General features: G+C 38.0%; 1 protein-coding gene across 3 annotated transcripts in view; it reads right to left on the bottom strand.

Annotated features, from left to right (window-relative positions):
- Nucleotides 1-15,391, bottom strand: part of ARHGEF9 (Cdc42 guanine nucleotide exchange factor 9) — a 418,109-nt gene that overhangs the window by 218,772 nt on the left and 183,946 nt on the right. The window contains exon 1 of one of the 3 annotated variants that reach the window (XM_021080635.1): nt 10,739-10,757. The exons of the other annotated variants lie outside the window; for them this stretch is intronic. The gene's annotated coding sequence lies outside the window, so the exon portion shown is untranslated. Of the gene's footprint in view, nt 1-10,738; nt 10,758-15,391 lie in introns of those variants that run through there. 3 annotated transcript variants of the gene reach the window in all.

The raw sequence follows: 15,391 nt of genomic DNA on the forward strand, positions 1-15,391 counted from the left end.
GCCTAAAGTGACTAAAAGCTATAAAAAAATTAGAGCTGACTGATAGTTTGGGAGTAACTTAGTGGCAGAGTTACTCCCTTCTCCTCAAATGTGTAAATGAAATATTCACTTCTGAAAGCAAGTCCACATTCTCAGTAGTTGTTAGGCCAGTTTCTGCAAATTTGAGGCTTTGAGCTGGCACTGGGCATGTTGGGGCTTATGTCATTTCCACTTAGAGCAATCTTCTACTGGGCAGACCCTGGAACAGGCTGTCTCAGGCCTTTTGAATTGACCAGTCTACCTGTTGGGCTGGCTTCTTGCTGAGAGCAGACCTTGGCCATCCTTCTCTGCCTAAGATTGCGCAACTGGGACATTTACCTCATTCTATTCACTACTTTCCTGAAGAAAAGCTTGTCTTCTGATCAATCATTGCAAAAAAAAAATAAAGGATTTGTAATTAGTTGGCTGAAGAAGACAAAGGAGAAGGAGGAATAGGATACTTAATACTTTACTGATTGAATGCTATTTTTAATTATTATAGAAATTTGTTCTCCATGAGAACAGAAAAAGATAAACTGAACTAGGACTAAACTTCAAATAAAATAAGTTACATTTAAAGAATCATCTCAGAAATTGAACCAGATAATGAGCAAGAGAGGAACATTTCCTTATTTTCCAGGAACTTGGTAAGGAGAGAAGGGACCTTAACGAGGCAAATCAGGCACTATATAATTTCAAATGCATTCTGACACTACCAGATATGCAGAAATCTATTCCATGTAAAATAGCTCCCGAAAAGACAGTTCCAAGGCCCTTCTCTCATTCATCTTGAATTATAACTGTTCTCAGTGTAAAGAAATGTTGCTTTATATTTAATCCTAAACCCTTCACATTAAAGATAATCCATTTTCTCTTGTTCCAGTTTCTGGAGAAAAAAGACAATCAGAAATTCATTTGAAGACCACTTTTAATCACCCAATAGTCTCCTCCAAGTTAAACAGGCTCAGCTTCTTTAATCTTTCTCTGAAAGTCTTATTTTCCTATGCCCTTTGTGTTTCAACTCAGAATCCCTTCACTCTCTCTTCATCTGTCTTTACTATGGGGCCTAGAACTAGATAAAGTCCATTAGTAAGTGTTGCATACAATGGGAAGCTTCCTTTCCAGTGATCAGGCTTGTTTGCATTTTCAGGTTTTATTAATAATGTGACAATGAGCACACTTTTGCTATTGGTCCCTGAGGTTGTTTTCCATTATTTTTACTAAGTAAATCACAGTATATTAACTCAATGGAATATCAGGCAATCACTGAAAAGGATGGTAATTATCAAGAATGTACAACCAAGGGCTAGGAGGAAGGAAATGGGGAGTAACAATAAACAGGCATAAAATTTCAGTCAAGCAAGATAAATAAGCTCTAGCGATCTACTGTAGAGCATTATACTTACAGTGATAATGTATTGCACATTTGTGTTAAGAGATCTCATGTTAAGTCTCTTAGAGTAAAACAATAAAAAAGAAAAAATAGTGCATGGCAACAGAGGGAGAAAATGTATATGTAAGTCAAAAAAGGAAAAATACAAAATTACTTGTCCTCTCATATATGCCTGCAAGGTACTTTACATACCACTTTATTACAGCACTTAGCACTATATATTCCTGTCTTTTGCTTCTCTGCCTATCTGCACCTCCAACTCCGTGGTGGTGTTAGGCAGTGTTTGAGTTATCTCTTTTGTACCAGTACTGGGTATAGATTCTGGCAGGGAGTACATACTCAGAAGTGTTTGTTAAATGAATGGATAAATTGGAGCCATATAAAAGTACTTAAGCATGTAGACAACAGCTTAGACATAATAGGAGGAAATAAAAATAGTTATGCTAAAATGGCAAAACCACAAGGGTTTTATTTGTCTCAGATTTTCTTTCGCCTATTTATTTTTCTTACCTGGCAAAAAAAGGAGGGGCAAAAGTCAGGATTAAAGTGTTTATTCCTGGCCAGTTTATAATAAATATGTCCCTCAATGTCTTATTTTCCATACATGCAGCAAATTGATGTTCTGTCTCAGTTTCTGAGCAGGTCCTTTTGTAAAGATTTCTCTGAAATTCTTAGCTCACTTCCAGAGGCACTGGTTGACAACATCCTCCTTCCCTTCCACCTGGGGAACATCTCTAAAATCACATCTGGGTATAACAATAGTACATATGTTCCAAGGACATCTATTTGTCTAAAATTCCTAAAAATCCTGGAAGGTAGTCAAGGTAGACAAATCTCTGTTTGAAAGATGAGGAAACAAAACATTAAAGAGTCTAATGGTGACAGATAGAGAATCCAACATTAGGTCTAAAACCCAGATCTTCTGAGTTCAAATCCCATGAATATTTCATTACACTATCCACTGCTGAGTTGTATGATCGTTGATAAAATGACCTCATGGTTCCCTATGTTCCCAAGTCTGACCTTAATTGATCCTTTCAGTTGCTAGGTGAAAAGGCATCTTGGAATAGAAATGAAAAGTGAGCATTTACTGCCATGCCTACCATGTGTCAATCAACCTACCTATGATGAATACAATTATAATTCATATTTTTAGAGAGGGAACAACAGATATAGAGAGGCAAGGTGATTTTCCAAGGTCACGGAGCATACGGCAGAACTGATACTCAAACTCTCGGTCTGTTTGACTCTAAAGCCCAAGCCCTTGGCACTATATTAGGAAGGGTAAGAGTGTTCCCCCAACTTAGTGACCTAACTCAAGCTCCAAGATCAACTATTAACCAGCAATTCCTTAAGCCCAATTCATATATATCTCCCCAAAAGGAAAAGGTAGGCTCAGAACAGAAAGCCTCAATGGGCAAGCTTCCTATTTGCTGACAATAACTAAAGTCAATTATATGCTACTCTCTAGCCTGTGGGAGTCACTCTAAAATACTCTGATCTCTATTCCAGGCCCAGAATTGTGCTATCTCATCTCTAACCCTATGTCTCTTATCACAGCTATCCTTTTTGCTAACCTGTGTTAATCTGGGTAGAACAGTGGAGGGAACAGAAAGCACTTCATTCTCAAAGTGCTGCCCTGTATAGTAACAACTAACACTTATATAGCCCTTACTCTGTGCCAGGCAAGTTCTAAATACCTTAACACATTTAATCCTCCCCAAAACCTTATGACTTAGACACTATTATATTCTAGATTTTACTAGGGCAAATTGAGGTACAGAAAGGTTAATTACTTGCCCAAAGTTATAAAGCTAGTGAGTGGCAAAGCTGAGGTTTGAAGTTGGGCAAATCTTAAAGAGTTCATGTTCTTTTTATTTATTTATTTATTTATTTATTTATTTATTTATTTATTTTATGCTGTACAGCATGGGGACCAAGTTACACATACATGTATACATAATTTTTCCTCCCATTGTTGTGTTGTGATGTAAGTATCTAGACATAGTTCTCAATGCTACACAGCAGGATCTCATTGTAAATCCATTCCAAGAGCAAGAGATTGCATTTGTTAACCCCAAGCTCCCAGTCCCTCCCACTCCCTCCCTCTCCCCCGGGGCAGCCACAAGTCTATTCTCCAAGTCTATGATTTTCTTTTCTGTGGAAACATTCATTTGTGCTGTATATTAATAAGTAATATCATATGGTATGCCCACTCTCACCACTGCTATTCAACATAGCAATTAGACAAACAAAAGAAATAAAAGGCATCCAAATAGGAAGAGAAGACATGTTCTTCTTTTTTTGCTTTTTAGGGCCCCACCTAAGTTCTCAGGCTAGGGGTCGAATTGGAGCTACAGCTGTCAGTCACAGCCACAGCAATGTGGGATCTGAGCTGTGTCTGCGACCTACACTACGGCTCATGGCAATGCTGGATCCCTGACCCACTGAGTGAGGCCAAGGATTTAACCCACACCCTCATGGATACTAGTCGGATTCATTTCTGCTGCACCACAGTGGGAACTCCCAAGAGTTCATGTTCTTAACCACAACACTTAATCACTCCAGTAATGATTTGAGAAGTCAATGATAATGCACAATGGAAATGGCTGAGTTGATGGTAAAGGTAACAATAACAATAATGTGTCTACTATCTAGACAATGCTTTACAGTTTATACAGCACTTTCCACATCTGTGGACTCAGGCATTCCTCACAAGAATGGTGTGGTGGAAGCAGCATTTATATTATTATCCTCAGTTTTTAAGAAGGCAGATAGACTAGAGGTTGAACATCCAGGTTACTGAATTTGACTTGGGTTCAAATCCTGGCTCTATTCTTTCTTACCTATGTAACATTGGACATATCCATGTTGAGCCTCAAGATCCTCATATGCAAAAATATCTTCATAACATTAGGGGGAAGAATGAATACAGTAATGTATGCAGTGTTTCACATAGTTCCTGACCCAAATAAGCCATCAAAAAATGTTGGCTATTATTATCAGATGAGGGAACTAAGGCCTTGAGAGAAGGGCACTCAGGGAGGCATGGGTTGAGCAGGGCTTAGATTCTAGACCCCTACTCCTGCCCACTGTTCTTCTAGGGCTCTGTACCTTGAGGCCATCATTTTATATTTTGACAGGTTACCTGCTGCAAGACTGCTAAGAATCAGCATGGCATCAGAATTTTCACTTTGCCTGTCACCCATGCCCCCACCAATGACAATGGAAATTCAGCACCCAGCACTAGGCTGGCAGATAGCTGGCTCTCAGTAGGTATCTACCGAATGAATGAAATATCTAAGCAATCAACGTACTCTCATTGGACTCTGGGGAGAGAGAGGCTAATAAGAACACAATCTTTGCCTTCGAGAAACAGTCGTACAAGAGTTAGGTACTTCCAAATAAATGATTAACCAACAGTGCGATAGGTAATGTCCTAGAGGACTGAACAAAGAGCTATATGCTTTGATGAGGAAAAATCCTCTTTCCATTAATTTGTTACTGATTCCAATATGCCCTGTAAGTGAGAAGATGACAAACTTCTTTAAAAGAAAATGGAGAATCAGATATTGAGTGATTTGCCCATTATCATACAACACATCACCACCGCAGTCTAGATTTGGACACAGGTTTATTCAATGGTAAAACCCACAAACTCATCTCTACACTACCTTAGTAAAGTCTCTCAATGTCCAAAGGCAACTGTCTTCTTTTTTCTTTTTTTGTACTGGTCCTATTCAACTCCTATAAACACTGATTCCAGTAAGTACACTATACTTCTCAAAACATTCTCTTCCCTTGGCTTCTGCAACACTGTTAATCCCTAGTTTTGTTTCCATGTTTCTGAGCACTACTTTTCAGTCTCTCCTGACCACTGGTCTCAGAATCTGTTATAGGTGTTCACACTTTCCTTGGGCAATATCATTGTCTCAAAGTTTTTCTGAGCATCAGAATATGGTAGGCTCCCAAGATTGTATGTTTAACTCTATACTTTTCCCCAAAGTTTAGATCCAATTCCCTACTGCCTCCTGAGCCTCTCACACCCAAATGTCAAAAATTCAACCCATCATTCTCATCTCCATGCCCTGACCTCTCCCAACCTTTCTCTTACTCCCATCTCTAGCATGACAATATGTCAGTTTCACTGGTAATCAAGGAAATTCAAATATAAACAACCTTAAAAAACATTTTAGCCCCATCAAAATGGCAGAAATGTAAAGTTCTGTTAATATTAAATGCTGGTGAAACTATAGGAATACTTTTCTTCTTATTTTCTGCTGTAGTGTAGAGGTGGGGTCAGGACAACTTTTGTGAAGGTTATTTGGCAGCATCTATTCAAGTTTTAAATGTGAGAAACCTAAAAATAAGCAATTGTACTTATCAGTATTCACTCTAGGTGAATATTTGCACATTGTACACAAAAAGGAATATATTACTTAGAAAACATCAAATTGTACATTTAAATGGGTGAATTGCATGGTTTGTGAGTTATATCTCAATAAAACCTTTATCTATACAAACAGATAAGAATATATAATGAGCTTAACTGAAGCAATATCTTTTTGTTGTGGTAAAACATACATAAAATAAAGTTTTCAATTTTAACCATTTTAAGTCTACAATTCAGCAAATTAAGTACATTCACAATGTTGTGTAACCATCATCACTATCCATTTCCAGAGTCTGTCATCTTCCTAAACAGAAATTGTGTACTCATTAAATAATAACTACTTATTATCCCTTCCCTCCAGCATCTGGACCTCTATTCTATTTGCTGTCTCTATGAATTTGCCTATTTTAGGTACCTCATATAAATGGAATCATAAAATATTTGTCTTTATATGTCTGGCTCATTTTACTTACCATAAACTTTTCAAAGTTCATCCATGTTACAGCATATATCAGAATTTCATTCTTTTTTATGTCTGAATAATACTCCATTTTATGCATATTCCTCAATTTTAATCAATCCTCTGTTGATAGTCATTGAGTTGTTTCTATCTTTTGGCTATTGTAAAGAACATTAGTGTATAAGTCCCCGACTTCAATACATTTAGGTATATACCTAGGAGTGGAATTATTGAATCATATAGCAGTTCTATATTTAACTTTTTGAGGTGTACCCAGTTTTCAAGAGCAGATACACTACTTTACACTTATGCCAGCAATGCAAGTGGGTTCTGATTTCTCCACATCCTAACCAATGCTTATTAGCTTCAGTTTTTGTTTAAAAAAATCCTGTGAAATCAGATTGTTATGATCATTATACAACTACAGATGTGATAAATTCATTTGAGTAATTAAAAAAAGAAAAATAAATAAAAGAACAAATTCCGGAAATATGAAAAAAATAATAATATCCATCTTTATAAATATGAAGTGGTATTGCATTGTGAGTTCGATTTGCATTTCCTTAATAACTAACAATGTTAAATATCTTTTCATGGCTTATTGGCCACTTGTCTATGTTCTTAGGGAAATGTCTATTCAAGTCCTTTGTTCATTTTTTTTATAATGATTTTTATTTTTTCCATTGTAGCTGGTTTACAGTGTTCTGTCAATTTTCTACTGTACAGCAAGGTGACCAAATTACACATACATGTGTACATTCTTTTTTCTCACATTATCATGCTCCATCATAAGTTACTAGATATAGTTCCCAGTGCTCCTTTGCTCGTTTTTGAATTGGGTTGTTTGTTTTATTGGTGTAGAATTGTAGGAGTTTTTATATATTCTGGATATGAATCCCTTATCAGATATATTATTTGCAAACATTACCTCTCATTCTATAGGTTGTCTTTTTACTCTCTTGATGGTGTCATTTCATGCACAAACTGTTCTAAATTTGAAGTGTAATTTATCTACTTTTTTCTTTTGTTTCTTGTGCTTTTGATATTATTACTTAATAGAAAAGAAAAAAAGCAAAAACCTAAATAGCCATCAATAGAATCTGGGAAAATAAATGACACATCCATATTACAGGTCTCTATTTGGTATTTAAAAGGAATGAGGTAGGTATATACATACTAACATAAGAAGATGGTCAAGACAAATTGTTAGGTGAAAAATCCAAGTTGTAGCCTATTCACACAATACACACACACACACACACACACACTCATGATATCCAATGTCTCAGAAACTGAATTAATGTGTTCATGCATGCTTTCATCCCAGGGCTCTTCCTGCTTTCTCCAGGGAAATAAGTGTGAACTGAGGCTCTTTAAAATGCAAAGTATTAATTACAATATTTTGTTTCTAGCTACAAAGTAAATACCAAATCTAGCCCAATATCCAATCCCAATCCTGTTCATACAAGGTCTCCCCAACCCCTGAGTAGTTGGAGATAAAGATCTGGACCAAGATTTGTGGAGAAAATGCAGAGGCCTCTGTATTTGTATTTATCCTTCTATGATTATTCTCCATGATTTTATGATTACCTTACATGACTTTTCTCAGTAAGTGTATAACGACTCTACCTGTGATGCCATATGCCTTCTACTTCACATTTTCCGATGTTGCCCTGAGGGAAGGTTGAAAATTCTTTTTCTGTTCAGGCAGTGAGTTCTTTCTTCAAATAGTGATGAGAAGGAAAAATATTTTATTCTGTATACTTGGGAGCCAATTCCACTAGGCTTGATCAAAAGATCAGAAAGAATAAACAGATGCCAGTCTAATGAAACAAAACAAACCAAACCAAAACAAACAAAGAAAGAAATGAAAAAGTTTCTAAGTCTTTAGGTAATATTGCATTTTATGCAGATGGTTTAATATGACAATACATAGTATATCAATGAAATGTATATACTATAGATATATAGTATATCAGTGATGTTCCTATGTTATTAAAAAGGAAAAAGCCAAATAGATGAAGAAAATAATAGAACATAAGGGAGGTAAGAAGTTAAGACTTAAATTAGAAAAACCAGCATTACACTCATGATTCTGAAGGGTTTATTCCATACGTTCCAGAAGCTGGCCATATTAGCCAGAGAACTGGACTGCAAGTTTGTCAGGGTGGAGGGACAAGGAGCTCACATTTTCCTATATATATTTCTGTGCCTTTTTGTCCTTTTTACTATGTGCATATTTTACCTATTAAAAATGAAAACAATCTAAAAAAAGAATGGATGTGTATACATGTATAACTGAACCATTTTGTTGTACAGAAGAAATTATTGCAACATTGTTACTCAACTATATTTCAATAAAACTTTTAAAAATGAAAAAAATAAATGCCAAAAAATGAATCAAAAACACTAATGTTAAAGGCCTCAGCTACGTCATAAAAATGGCTTGAGCAGCCTCTAGTGACCTCCTAACCGCTATAAACGCTCATGCAAAAGAATCTAATGTGCATCCCTAGCTAGTGCCAAGACTCTGGACCACCACTGCTCTCAACAAAACTATGTCAAGAATTCTCAAAGGGTAGCATGTACCAAATTTGGAGGGAAAGAATCAAGATGTGTTTGGTACATGCTGCTTTTTCAATAAGCAAGCAAGTATAATCCTAATAATTATCCTGTCATTAAATGCTTATTATGTTCTAAGACACTGGTCTAAGTGTTTTACATGAATTAATTATTTAGTCCTTATGGCAACCCTATACAGTAAGCACTAATTATTAATAACCCTTTTTTACACAAAAGGAAACTGAAGCAAAGAGAGGTTAAAGCCACTTACTAAAGGTTAGAATCCTTGCAGAGATTTCAGGCATAGTTTTTTTATTTTGTTTTGCTTTGTTTTAAGAACAACTAAATCAAGCAGTGACAAGTAAAATATATAACAGCTTAAATAAAACAAAGTAAGTCTATGAGAAGAGTTTTCTATCCACAAGGATATTTAAACATGGTTAATAATATAAAGCAGTAATATTTTGCATGTTTTATTGGTAGAAATAATTATTGACTTTGAACCAAGTAGATATCCTCAGAAAACAAGGCTGATAATAATTATAATTAAAAAAAAATGTTACTAGATGTTTACGTGTCAAGCAGTTTTCTAAGCACTGTGTATTATTTCATTTAATATGGACCTTAAATGACCCTCCAAGAGAGAGATGGTATTATTGTCCCCATTTTACAGTGGGGAAAACTGAGACATAATCAGGTTCAATGGCTGATCAAGGATCAAGTTATTGACAACTAAAAGTGTTAAGTCAAAGTGTGAAAGAACCCAAGCTTTTGGCTTCAGAGCCTACACTCTAAAATATTACCCTTTATTGCCTCACATGTGGGTCGGCAAACTACCTGAAGATACAGACACGAATGTTCAAAAATACTATATAGGTTTTGCTTTCTTGCAACTAAAAGGAAGAGGACAAAACTAAGAGGATACTGTGCAGAAGAAACTGACTGAGATCATGTGGGGAAAGTTTTGAGTTGGGAGTAAGAGGATATCCACTGAGTTGTCATGGACATGTTGTTTGTCCCACTGACTAGGCCTTAACAAGGCCCAGTGTTCATTAATCCATTTGCCTGTCCTAGGTCACCCATAGACAGTGCAGAATCTTCCAGGGCTCAGAACTACAAAGTTCATTAACCCCTAAAGGCTTTTGGGAAGTAATGCAGGTTACTAAGTGATTGTGGTCACTCACTGGCAAGACCGTTCTCCCCACTCCTTAACATTCCCATGGGCCCTACTTCTTCTTGAACAAATCAAGGACTTCTATTCTGTACCTTTACTTAGGCTGTTTCCTCTGCCTATAATGTTTGTCACTACTTCTGCCCTACCAGCACCTTTTCTATAGCTGGAAAACTTCTACCAATCTCTCTGAATCCCATACCAGCTTATGCAAATGAATTAGTGAGCTCCTCTACTGCTCTCTAAGTTTTGTTATTTCTTCATATGTCTGTCCACTATCCCTAACCCTAATTAGATTGTGTGCACTTTGAGGGAACAGATTGTGCTGTGTTTGGTTCAATTCTGTACCCCTAGTGCCTAGGGCAGTGCTAAGATGGGGAAAGGCCAAAGCAAATGTTAAATGTTTATCATCATCATCATTGTTTCATCATCCCAAAGACCCACTCTTTGCCAGCATAGTCATGGGGCTGAGGTGAAATATCTATAGGTTGACAGCTCACAAAGTCATGGACTTTGGAAACAGATGGAAAGACATAAGTTTAAATCCCAACTTTACCACTTACTAGCTATGTGAACTTGGGTAAGTCACTTTATTTCTCTGAACTTCAGTTTCTTCATCTATAAACTAGAAGTAGATAATTGGGCCTTCCTTACAGTGTTGTTGTAAGGATGCCATATAAACATTTGTAGATCACACAGTGTTCAGTAGGTGCTTAAATAGTTATTATTAGGGCAGTATACCTGAGGGTGCCAGTAGAGACCCACGTCTTCATAGACCAAGTGATTTGTCCATCCATATCACTTATTCTCTAGCAACTCCACATCAGAAGGGTTGTGTCAAGCTGCACTTAGGGTCTCAAACAGACCCACAGTCTGAAAAAGGAACCAGAGTGTTAATCTCTGACAGAGAACCAGAGTATTAATCTGCTGCCATGGAGACAGAAGCCCATTTATTTGGAAGGAAAAGCACTTAGTCCCTAATTTCTGTGAGACCTCCAGTATAACTGTTAATATTTTTTCATGGCATCAACAAAAGCCCTATCTGGAAATGTGAACCTCCAAAGTGAATTTAAGATGGACAAGGATCTCTTTATCCTTCCCCACTAATGTGGCTTCTGAACTCAGCTCTGTCACTGCATGGGCAAATCGCTTCTTTATAGATCTCAGTTTCCCCTTCTGTGTAACAAAACTGTTGGATAGGTAGCTTCTCTAGGCCCTATCAGCTCTGAGACTCCATAGTTCTCTTTTCCCTCCTTTCCTGCATATTTTTCTGCCCTTGGCCAATTCTAAAATCCACTGACCAAAAGACAGGATGCAATCTCTACAGCAGGAAGCTGCTACCTCTAAAGGCAGAGCAGTAAGGCCCTGGCGCTTAACCCTCTGATGCATAGTAGGTGCCAGTACACTTATGCTTAGGGTGATGGGGAAAGGACTGCCACCTCCTAAGTGTGGAAAGAATACAGAGGGAAACAAAGGGAAGAGGATCTCCCAAGAGTACTGATAGTTTTGGTAGTCACTGTGCCACTAAAAAGCAGCCAGGCTTGGCCCAGGACTTTGACCTAGACAACTCACTCCACACTGGCCCATAAAAGAAAGGAAATAGGGGGAAACAAGGACCCTGGCCTCCAAAACTGCAGCTGGCATCTGCTTTCATCTGACATACAAAAGACAATTGATGAGAAGGACTGTCCCATCTACACTTAAAGTTCTAGGCAAAAATTTTAGGTACCATGGGATAGAAGACACTTGTCAAATGAGGGAATAGAACTAGGATTTGTTGAATACCTTTCTGTCTCCACATGGTAACCGTGGAACAACCCAAGAAAAGCAGAGTGGAAAATGCCTGTCTGGCTGTAAAAATGCAGATGGGATTTGTATTTCAGGAGCTATGGATATCTTATTTTCTCAAGAAAGTGCCTTCAAGAAAATAATTGTCTAAATGTGACTCCTTGCTAGTGAATACAGGGACTAAATGACTAGATAGATTGAAATTGTAAGGATGGGCTAAGAGTAGATCTAGATAAGTGGCAGGAATGGGAGATAACTGGTTATTAAGCAAGTCAGTGAAAGGAAAGAAAGAAGCTATTCTTCAGAAGTAAAGTGGAAGATGGGTTAAGGGGTAGAGAGAGGTATTGCAGGAGAAGATGAGAACATAGAAGGAATATGAGGATTTATAGAGAAGATGGGAGCTTGAAGGAGGAAAGGAGCCATTGCCCAAAGTTGAGGAACTGGCAGGTACCAGGGGCTAAGCGAGGAAAAGAAAGAGTTGGAAGTTTGAGAAAATGGCTAGAAGGAGGTAACTGGGACCAGAGGAAAAGGTGGATTTTGCTAACAAAATTGACAGTTCAGCAATGGGAAAGAAAAGAAAACACAAATGTGTGGCTGAGGGGACAGTGGCTTAGAAGGTAGTTAAAATATGAGAGGGACAGGAAATTAAAGAAATGGGTAGGGACTGAGGAAGAGGGACTTCTACATAAAGTGACTAGGGCTACATGAGATATAAGAAGCACTGTGGGGGCTCAGTCATGAAATGCTATTGACAGATGTGGCTAAATTAAGCCTGGAAAACATGGGTGTGCATGATATTGAAGGGCAGGGATGAAAGGGAAGGGGGAGGGTAAATTTTAGTGAGCATATGTATGTGATTCAAGGAATTAGAGTAAATGATGGAATAATGGATTGATGTACAGATAGGGGCTAAGAGAAAGGACAGAACCTTAGGAAAGGGGTACTGTGGAGAAGAGAGTTCAGTGAGGAAGAGTTCATTGATAATGAAGACTCACTGGGAAAATGGGAGCTCTGTGAGTGATTAGGATTCAGTGATTAGCGGCCTCAAGAAGCAGAGAGGCTTCAGCCATGATCAAAGTGGAAAAGAGGATTCACTGGGGCAGAGGCACAGTGAGAGAGGTGTGGACTATTTGCAGGTTTGAAAATACATATGAGATAGACTTCCGATCTGGACTGGATGATATAGACACATTTCTCCATGATACCCCCTACTAAGGACAACTATAAATCCTGGGAAAAATGCAGAAGGCAACCAGAGGAGAACTTTGAGAAGTGGCAAGAATAAGGTCATCAGATTAGGAATTCCAGGACTAAAAGAGACGACTGTGGCGGGGCATCTTATGATGCTCTATAACAGAAGACAGCCCAAACTCAGCATTTCATGACCTTCAATCTAGCAACAGAAGGCATCCCAGGTACATTCATTCTTTCCCTGGATTGAAGCAAAATCCCACCGAAAAAAAGCAGCTAAGCCCAACAGTACCAGTAAATAGGATATAGATTGGAAGTTCCATTGGCAATAAGCAGGAAGTATTCTTCTTCACTGAGGCTGATGCTATCTACCATCCCAAGAGACTACCAGGGTAGATAGGAAGGCAGAACCACAGAATCAACAAAAGAGACTCAGCTATAGTAAGTGGCCTATTCAGAAAGCCTCTACTAAAACAAACAAACAAACAAAAAAAAAAAACCAAGGAGTTCCCCTTGTGGCTCAGTGGTTAACAAATCTGACTAGGAACCATTAGGTTTCGGGTTCGATCCCTGGCCTTGCTCAGTGGGTTAAGCATCCAGCGTTGCTATGAGCTGTGGTTAGGTTGCAGATGCGGCTCGTATCCTGCATTGCTGTGGCTATGGCGTAGGCCAGTGGCTACAGCTCCAACTAGACCCCTAGCCTGGGAACCTCCATATGCTGTAGGAACAGCCCTAGAAAAGACAAAAAGACAAAAAAAAAAAAGAAAGAAAGAAAGAAAGAAAGCCTCTATTTTCCCACAAACCCACAAGTACCTTTCTCTCCCAGAGAAACCAAGGTGGCTGGGGGTCATCCTTAGTGAAATCCAGCTGTGTGTACTAAGCTGGAGAAGATTCTTTGTCACCATGGGACTCAGAATCCGGTCTCCCACCAGCTATATTGAGCTGCCAGGAGGAAACAGCAAGTGAGGAGCTGGTCCACCAGAACAAAGCAGTCCAGCCCAGGAAGCCTCTTTGTCCCCAAAACATTAGATAAACCAAGCAAAACATTATAGTACCACAAAGGCTCTGAAATTTAAACTGTCTTTGGAATCACAGCCCACAAACTAGGCTAGGACCTGTGTGCTAAACTTAAACATGGTGACTCCTTATTAAAGGAAAATATTTAAATAAGAAACAGATCACCAAGCACAATAGGAAATATGTCTAAGATACACTGAAAATCACCCACCATACCAAGAACCAGGAAAATCACAACCTAAATGAGAAATGACAATCAACAGATGCCAACACAGTGATGAATCAGTTGCTGAAATTATCTAACAAAAATGCTTAAAACTGTCATAAAAAAAGCTCCAGAAAGCAAATACAAAAGCTTTTGAAACAAATGGCAAAAAAATCTCAGAGAAATAGAATTTGTAAAACAGAACCAAATGGAAACTATATAACTAAAAATTACATTAACTGAAATTTTAAAAATAATTGAATGGCACATGAAAAAAATGCTCAAAATCACTGACTATTAGAGAAATGCAAATCAAAACTACCATGTGATACCACCTCACACCAGTCAAAATGGCCATCATTAATAAGTCCACAAAGAGCAAATGCCAGAGGGGGTGCAGAGAAAAGGGAACCCTCCTGCACTGTTGGTGGGAATGTAAGCTGGTACAACCACTATGGAGAACAGTATGGAGGTACCTTAGGAAACTATACATAGAACTACCATATGACCCAGCAATCCCACTCTTGGGCATATATCCAGAGAAAATGTTCCTTGAAAAATACACATGCACCTGTATGTTCATTGCAGCACTATTCACAATAGCCAAGACATGGAAACAATTCAAATGTCCATCAACAGATGATTGGATTAGGAAGATGTGGTATATATACACAATGGAATACTACTCAGCCATAAAAAAGAACAAAATAATGCCATTTGCAGCAACATGGATGGAACTACAGACTCTCATCCTGAGTGAAGTAAGAAAGAGAAAGACAAATACCATATGATATCACTTATATATGGAATCTAATATATTGCACAAATGAAACTTTCCACAGAAAAGAAATTCATGGACTTGGAGGATAGACTTGTGGTTGCCAAGGGGGAGGGGGAGAGGGAGACGGAGGGAGTGGGATGGACTGGGAGCTTGGGGTTAACAGATGCAGACTACTGCCTCTGGAATGGATTAGCAATGAGACCCTACCGTGTAGCACTGGGAACTATGTCTAGTCACTTATGATGGAGCATGATAATGTGACAAAAAAGAATGTATACATGTATGTGTAACTGGGTCACGTGCTGTACAGTAGAAAATTGACAGAATACTATAAACCAGCTATAATGGAAAAAAATTATTGTATTACCAAAATAAAAAATAAAAATAACTGAATTGGCTCAGTAGTAGAGTG

The sequence above is a fragment of the Sus scrofa genome, chromosome X, assembly GCF_000003025.6.
Source record: "Sus scrofa isolate TJ Tabasco breed Duroc chromosome X, Sscrofa11.1, whole genome shotgun sequence".
NCBI lineage: Eukaryota > Metazoa > Chordata > Mammalia > Artiodactyla > Suidae > Sus > Sus scrofa.